Here is a 7,500-nt window from a genome sequence, read left to right on the forward strand (position 1 = left end):
TTGTATGAAAATTCAATCGAATTTCATAAAAATCGCTCAAAGGCAAAAAAAACAAAGTCTAGAGGAGAGTGCGTTCGAACACAACAATATTCATATTATAACGTATATAAATGATAAATATACCGCGACACGCGCGACTCCGTATCGTCGCGAAAAATCGTTCGCGAACGCGTCTTATGCGCCTCACCAGTGGTCTCTGCTGCGTCGCGTGTCTATATTCTCTTTTTACACTCTTCTCCTTCTTCTATCACATTTTACTCGATCGCGAAAAAGACTCTCGCTAGACGATCTCGCGCTCCGGTTAACTTTAACGCCCGTCCGAGAAGAATTTTCGGGGACTGGACGACCGAAGCGGATCTCGCGCGGTCTCGCGATCGACAGTGAAGAGAAGTGCAGAAGAGGAAAAGAAGACACGACAAACACACACCATGGGGCGACCGACGCGTTCGTTTCAACGCTTTCGCACAAAGTCGGCGGCGGTTATATATTTATATCATTATATTCCGGCGGACGGGACGCGACGTTCGAAAGCCTCGCCAAAGAGGAGCTCCTGCCTCTTCCTCTCTCTTTTCTACGAGAAAAGATAAACGTATTTTACGGGGATACGGAAACGTTACCACGTGGTGTCACACACGATCGTCCGTCTCTTCTCTATAGCAGAAACCGATAAAAATACACCTCCCGAAAGAGAGTATATGGTGATTCTTTTTATATATATATATATTTCGAAATACAACTGAACGTGGCGGAAGCGCACGGTGGTGGTCCAGCGAGGACACGCGACGACGGGGAATAAGAACTATTCGACCCGTTACGAATACGCATGCTCGTCCCGCACGATTTTAACACACACCGTGTTTTTCTCCAGTCGTCAAAGCGTTCGTGCGTCGAATTCGAAAAATAAAAAAAAAAGAAAAACACCTTTTCTCTCTCTCGGGGTAAAAGAGTCGATGTGTATTGTGTATAAAGGTTCTGCGAGAAGTCTCGTTTTGACGTGTGTTCCGCCGATAACGACGATCCTCCGAAACGGGGATACAGAAACGTTACACCTCACAACACGATCTCCGTCTCTTCTCTATAGCAGAAACCGATAAAAATACACCTCCCGAAAGAGAGTATATGGTGATTCTTTTTATATATATATATTTCGAAATTCAACTGAACGTGGCGGAAGCGCACGGTGGTGGTCCAGCGAGGACACGCGACGACGGGGAATAAGAACTATTCGACCCGTTACGAATACGCATGCTCGTCCCGCACGATTTTAACACACACCGTGTTTTTCTCCAGTCGTCAAAGCGTTCGTGCGTCGAATTCGAAAAATAAAAAAAAGAAATACACCTTTTCTCTCTCTCTCGGGGTAAAAAGAGTCGATGTGTATTGTGTATAAAGGTTCTGCTGCGAGAAGTCTCGTTTTGCCGTGTGTTTCGGTAACGACGATCCTCCGAAACGTACATCTCATTCGTAAGAGAGGAAGAAAACAATCTCCCTGGGGCCAGTCGGTAATATACCGACATACGACGTGTCGTGCACATCCGTCTCACGCACGGTATACAAAATATGAATAAAACGTGTGTAGTCTCTCTCTCTCTCGACTTCTTAATATTTTCTTTCACCTCTGACGCATCATTTCAGGTGACGTCGGGAGCGCGGGAAAAAAAATTTTTCTAAACACACGAAACCGTTCATCTCACGAACAGCCGAAAAAGTTGTCGCTCAGATCCATATCGCAGTGGAGCGGTATCCGCGGGCGGTCGTAATTGAACGACGCACGACGCCGCGAACACTCACGCGAGTCCATACAAACGATTCCGATCGTTTTGCAACAACTAGAACGTACACTGTCCGTGAAATTCACAGAATTTTCGCGTGTCCGCGACAAACGCCGACGAGACACCCATCGTTCGCTCGTACGTAGCATCCTTCTCTTAACCCGACTCAGAAACGTTCTTTGCGCCCTTCGGTAAAAAAACGTTCGATCCGAAGAGGTGAACGACGGCGGGGATTTGACAGAGCTACGCAAGCAGTGTATGGTACGTAAACGACCCTCAGCCAGGCGTGGTCCAGGAATTGTATCCGTGGACCGCAATGTGCGTTCGAAATGTCGATGTTCATGTGTCCTGCAGTTCACACGTTGACGCGCAATTAGCTGCGTTCTTCATCGACCCACGAGCCAAGTGATCCACCGTTCAGGGTAATCGTATAAATTTTATATTTCACATATATAATTTTATTCTCATTTGTTCGACCTAATATCTCTCTTCTTTCAAAGAGAAGATAAAAGTTGATACCTGAATCTCCGACCAGCGCGCGAAGGAGATTCAGGCGTCGCCTTGGAGACGACACCGAAGCCTTTCGAGACGAAAAACGTTCAAGTAATATGTATATATTTCTCGACGTTCCGGGCGTATAGTGCATTCAAAAACCCGCGAAAGACGCAGAAGACTCGCACGCGTGGAAACGACGGGGATATATTTTGTATCCTACCCGATACTGAATCCATCGCGTGCAGTCGACCCTCGCGTTCTTCCGATCAGACGCATCTATTGTTGCGCGCATGTTTTCGCGTCGCATCGCGCGAAACGTTGCACGAATCGTACCGATCGATCGATTGAAAGCAAATAATGAAAAAAGACTTCACAGCTGGCTCTTTGCCGGTCATTCGTCCCATGTTATCTCTTGCCGCGAAATTGGCGCGCAAGAGTTGGGTGTCAGACGCGCGGCTTTAAAACGAGCTTCACGGCCGGTCCCTTCGTTACCGCTTTCGTTCTTTCTCTCGGAACGACCATGAACGAACACGACGAGCGACGCTACGGCATACACACGTCCACGGATTCGATTAAAAAAACAGACTTCACAGCTGGCTCTTTGCCGGTCATTCGTCCCATATTATCTCTTGCCGCGAAATTGGCGCGCAAGAGTTGGGTGTCAGACGCACGGCTTTAAAACGAGCTTCACGGCCGGTCCTCTCAATTCCGTGTACGGTACACGCAAGATGCGGGTTCCACTTCCAGACTACCCGGTCCCTTCTCTCTACGAGAATCGATAGTAGAAGAACGGCTCGAAAACGCGTCTCAGAGACTAGGGGAAAAGAAGCGGTATGCGAGCGAAACGAAAACGCATTATGGAAACGTCGCGAAACAATGTTCGACGGTTGCTCGGTTCCAATCGTGCGGCCGTTTCAATTTCTCGTGCGCTTCACCGTCCCTCCGTAACTCTGGCCGATCGCGTATACCGAAGAGCCGACACGCGCAAAAACCACAGGCATTGTATACTGTATATATATATGTTACAGTCACAGCCTTCGCGCGTTTTACTCTCCGACGCGGGGTTTCCACGACGAAAGAGAGACAGTTTCGTGGCGGGTGACTCGGCCGAATCGCTACGACGGGTATTTCTATTATAGAACGAATCATCGCCACCCTTTACCAGTGCCCGACGAAGGAATCACAAGGTCATCTGGAGTTTACAATGCCAGCGACGGTAATTCCAACGAAGACCCGATAAGTCAACTCATCGTTCTATTTCTCCCCGTACAGAAAAGCGAATCGACGCTAACGCACCTCGCGCAAGCACGAACGTTCTCTTCGCGTGGATCATCCCATCGTCGAAAGATGTAAAGACGCATTGGAGATCGTGGTCTCTGGCGGGCTCATTGCACGCCCCACTGCATATCTTTCCTCGAATCGAGAATGATTCGTCCACTAAGGCTGCGAAACTACGCGTCGAGGAAACTAGGGGAAAGAAGCGGGATGCGAGCGAAACGACAATACATTATGGAAACGTCGCGAAACAATGTTCGGCGGTTGCTCGTTTCCTCCTGCGGACGTTTCATTGCTCGGGCGCTTCACGTCCCTCCGTAACCTTCGCGCGATCGCGTGCCCCGGAGAGCCGGCAACCGGTGAACCACAGGCGTATAAACTATAGTCTTCTATAGCAAGCCTTCGGCGGTTACTCTCCGACGCGGGGATTCCACGACGAGAGAGAATTTCGTGGCGGGTGACATCGGTCGAAACGCTACGACGGGTATTTCTATTATAGAACGAATCATCGCCACCCTTTACCAGTGCCCGACGAAGGAATCACAAGGTCATCTGGAGTTTACAATGCCAGCGACGGTAATTCCAACGAAGACCCGATAAGTCAACTCATCGTTCTATTTCTCCCCGTACAGACAAGCGAATCAACGCTATCGCACCTCACGCATGCACGAACGTTCTCTTCGCGTGAATCGTCCCATCGTCGAAAGATATAGCCGCTTGGAGATCGTGGCCCATCAAGTTCTTCCGTAACTCCTGCGCGATCGCGTACCCCGGAGAGCAGGCAACCGGTGAACCACAGGCGTATAAACTATAGTCTTCTATAGCAAGCCTTCGCGTTTACTCTACGACGCGGGGATTCCACGACGAGAGAGATTTTCGTGGCGGGTGACACGGCCGAATCGCTACGACGGGTATTTCTATTATAGAACGAATCATCGCCACCCTTTACCAGTGCCCGACGAAGGAATCACAAGGTCATCTGGAGTTTACAATGCCAGCGACGGTAATTCCAACGAAGACCCGATAAGTCAACTCATCGTTCTATTTCTCCCCGTACAGAAAAGCGAATCGGCGCTATCGCACCTCACGCAAGCAGGAATGATCTCTTCGCGTGGATCGTCCCATCGTCGAAAGATGTAAGACGTACAGAAATCGTGGTCCATCACGATTATTCGTAACTCTCCGAGTCGCGTATCTGAGAGTAGGACAAACGGAGAACCACAGGCATAAATAATACTATATGTTTCTTATATAGTTAGCCTTCGCGTTTTACTCTCCGACATGGGGATTCCACGACGAGAGAGAGTTTCGTGGCGGGTGTCTCGGCCGAATCGCTACGACGGGTATTTCTATTATAGAACGAATCATCGCCACCCTTTACCAGTGCCCGACGAAGGAATCACAAGGTCATCTGGAGTTTACAATGCCAGCGACGGTAATTCCAACGAAGACCCGATAAGTCAACTCATCGTTCTATTTCTCCCCGTACAGAAAAGCGAATCGACGCTATCGCACCTCGCGCGAGCACGTAACTACTCTTCGCGTGGATCGTCCCATCGTCGAAAGATGTAAGACGCACGGAAATCGTGGCCCATCAACGTTTTTTTGTAACTCTGCCGATCGCGTATCACAGAGCCGAGACGCACATACCACAGGCGTATAATACCGTTTTCTTTCGTATGGTAAGCCTTCGCGTTTACTCTTCGGCGCGGGGTTTCCACGTCGAGAGAGACATTCGTGGCGGGTGACATCGGTCGAAACGCTACGACGGGTATTACTATTATAGAACGAATCATCGCCACCCTTTACCAGTGCCCGACGAAGGAATCACAAGGTCATCTGGAGTTTACAATGCCAGCGACGGTAATTCCAACGAAGACCCGATAAGTCAACTCAACGTTCTATTTCTCCCCGTACAGAAAAGCGAATCGACGCTGTTGCACCTCACGCAAGCACGAACGTTCTCTTCGCGTGGATCGTCCCATCGTCGAAAGATGTAAGACGCACGGAAATCGTGGCACATCACGTGTTTTCGGAACTCTGTCGACCGCGTATCTCAGAGACGACGCGCGCGAACCACTGGCATATACTATTATATATCGCGTTTTACCCTCCGACGCGGGGATTCCACGACGAGAGAGAGTTTCGTGAGCGGGTTGACTCGGAAGAAACGCTACGACGGGTATTTCTATTATAGAACGCATCATCGCCACCCTTTACCAGTGCCCGACGAAGGAATCACAAGGTCATCTGGAGTTTACAATGCCAGCGACGGTAATTCCAACGAAGACCCGATAAGTCAACTCAACGTTCTATTTCTCCCCGTACAGAAAAGCGAATCGACGCAATCGCACCATACGCGTGCACGTAAACAACTCTTCGCGTGGATCGTCCCATCGTCGAGAGACGTAAGTTTTCATAGTATGAATTCGCGTTTTACTCTCCGACGCGGGGATTCCACGACGAGAGAGAGTTTCGTGAGCGGGTTGACTCGGAAGAAACGCTACGACGGGTATTTCTATTATAGAACGCATCATCGCCACCCTTTACCAGTGCCCGACGAAGGAATCACAAGGTCATCTGGAGTTTACAATGCCAGCGACGGTAATTCCAACGAAGACCCGATAAGTCAACTCAACGTTCTATTTCTCCCCGTACAGAAAAGCGAATCGACGCAATCGCACCATACGCGTGCACGTAAACAACTCTTCGCGTGGATCGTCCCATCGTCGAGAGACGTAAGTTTTCATAGTATGAATTCGCGTTTTACTCTCCGACGCGGGGATTCCACGACGAGAGAGAGTTTCGTGAGCGGGTTGACTCGGAAGAAACGCTACGACGGGTATTTCTATTATAGAACGCATCATCGCCACCCTTTACCAGTGCCCGACGAAGGAATCACAAGGTCATCTGGAGTTTACAATGCCAGCGACGGTAATTCCAACGAAGACCCGATAAGTCAACTCAACGTTCTATTACTCCCCGTACAGAAAAGCGAATCGACGCAATCGCACCATACGCGTGCACGTAACAACTCTTCGCGTGGATCGTCCCATCGTCGAGAGACGTAAGTTTCATAGTAAGCCTTCGGCGTTTTACTCTCCGACGCGGGGATTCCACGACGAGAGAGAGAGTTTCGTGAGCGGGTTGACTCGGAAGAAACGCTACGACGGGTATTTCTATTATAGAACGCATCATCGCCACCCTTTACCAGTGCCCGACGAAGGAATCACAAGGTCATCTGGAGTTTACAATGCCAGCGACGGTAATTCCAACGAAGACCCGATAAGTCAACTCAACGTTCTATTTCTCCCCGTACAGAAAAGCGAATCGACGCAATCGCACCATACGCGTACACGTAAACAACTCTTCGCGTGGATCGTCCCATCGTCGAGAGACGTAAGTTTTCATAGTATGAATTCGCGTTTTACTCTCCGACGCGGGGATTCCACGACGAGAGAGAGTTTCGTGAGCGGGTTGACTCGGAAGAAACGCTACGACGGGTATTTCTATTATAGAACGCATCATCGCCACCCTTTACCAGTGCCCGACGAAGGAATCACAAGGTCATCTGGAGTTTACAATGCCAGCGACGGTAATTCCAACGAAGACCCGATAAGTCAACTCAACGTTCTATTTCTCCCCGTACAGAAAAGCGAATCGACGCAATCGCACCATACGCGTGCACGTAAACAACTCTTCGCGTGGATCGTCCCATCGTCGAGAGACGTAAGTTTTCATAGTATGAATTCGCGTTTTACTCTCCGACGCGGGGATTCCACGACGAGAGAGAGTTTCGTGAGCGGGTTGACTCGGAAGAAACGCTACGACGGGTATTTCTATTATAGAACGCATCATCGCCACCCTTTACCAGTGCCCGACGAAGGAATCACAAGGTCATCTGGAGTTTACAATGCCAGCGACGGTAATTCCAACGAAGACCCGATAAGTCAACTCA

The 7,500-nt window shown here is 49.5% G+C and overlaps 1 non-coding gene across 1 annotated transcript; it reads right to left on the minus strand.

The window, feature by feature from the left end:
• Positions 1 to 2,042: 2,042 nt before the first annotated feature.
• On the minus strand, positions 2,043 to 2,197 carry LOC143176299 (5.8S ribosomal RNA). The gene has a single exon (XR_013000870.1). It is a non-coding gene; the product is annotated as a 5.8S ribosomal RNA (ribosomal RNA).
• Between the last annotated feature and the right edge of the window lie 5,303 nt (positions 2,198 to 7,500).

The sequence above is a fragment of the Nomia melanderi genome, unplaced genomic scaffold, assembly GCF_051020985.1.
Source record: "Nomia melanderi isolate GNS246 unplaced genomic scaffold, iyNomMela1 scaffold0485, whole genome shotgun sequence".
NCBI lineage: Eukaryota > Metazoa > Arthropoda > Insecta > Hymenoptera > Halictidae > Nomia > Nomia melanderi.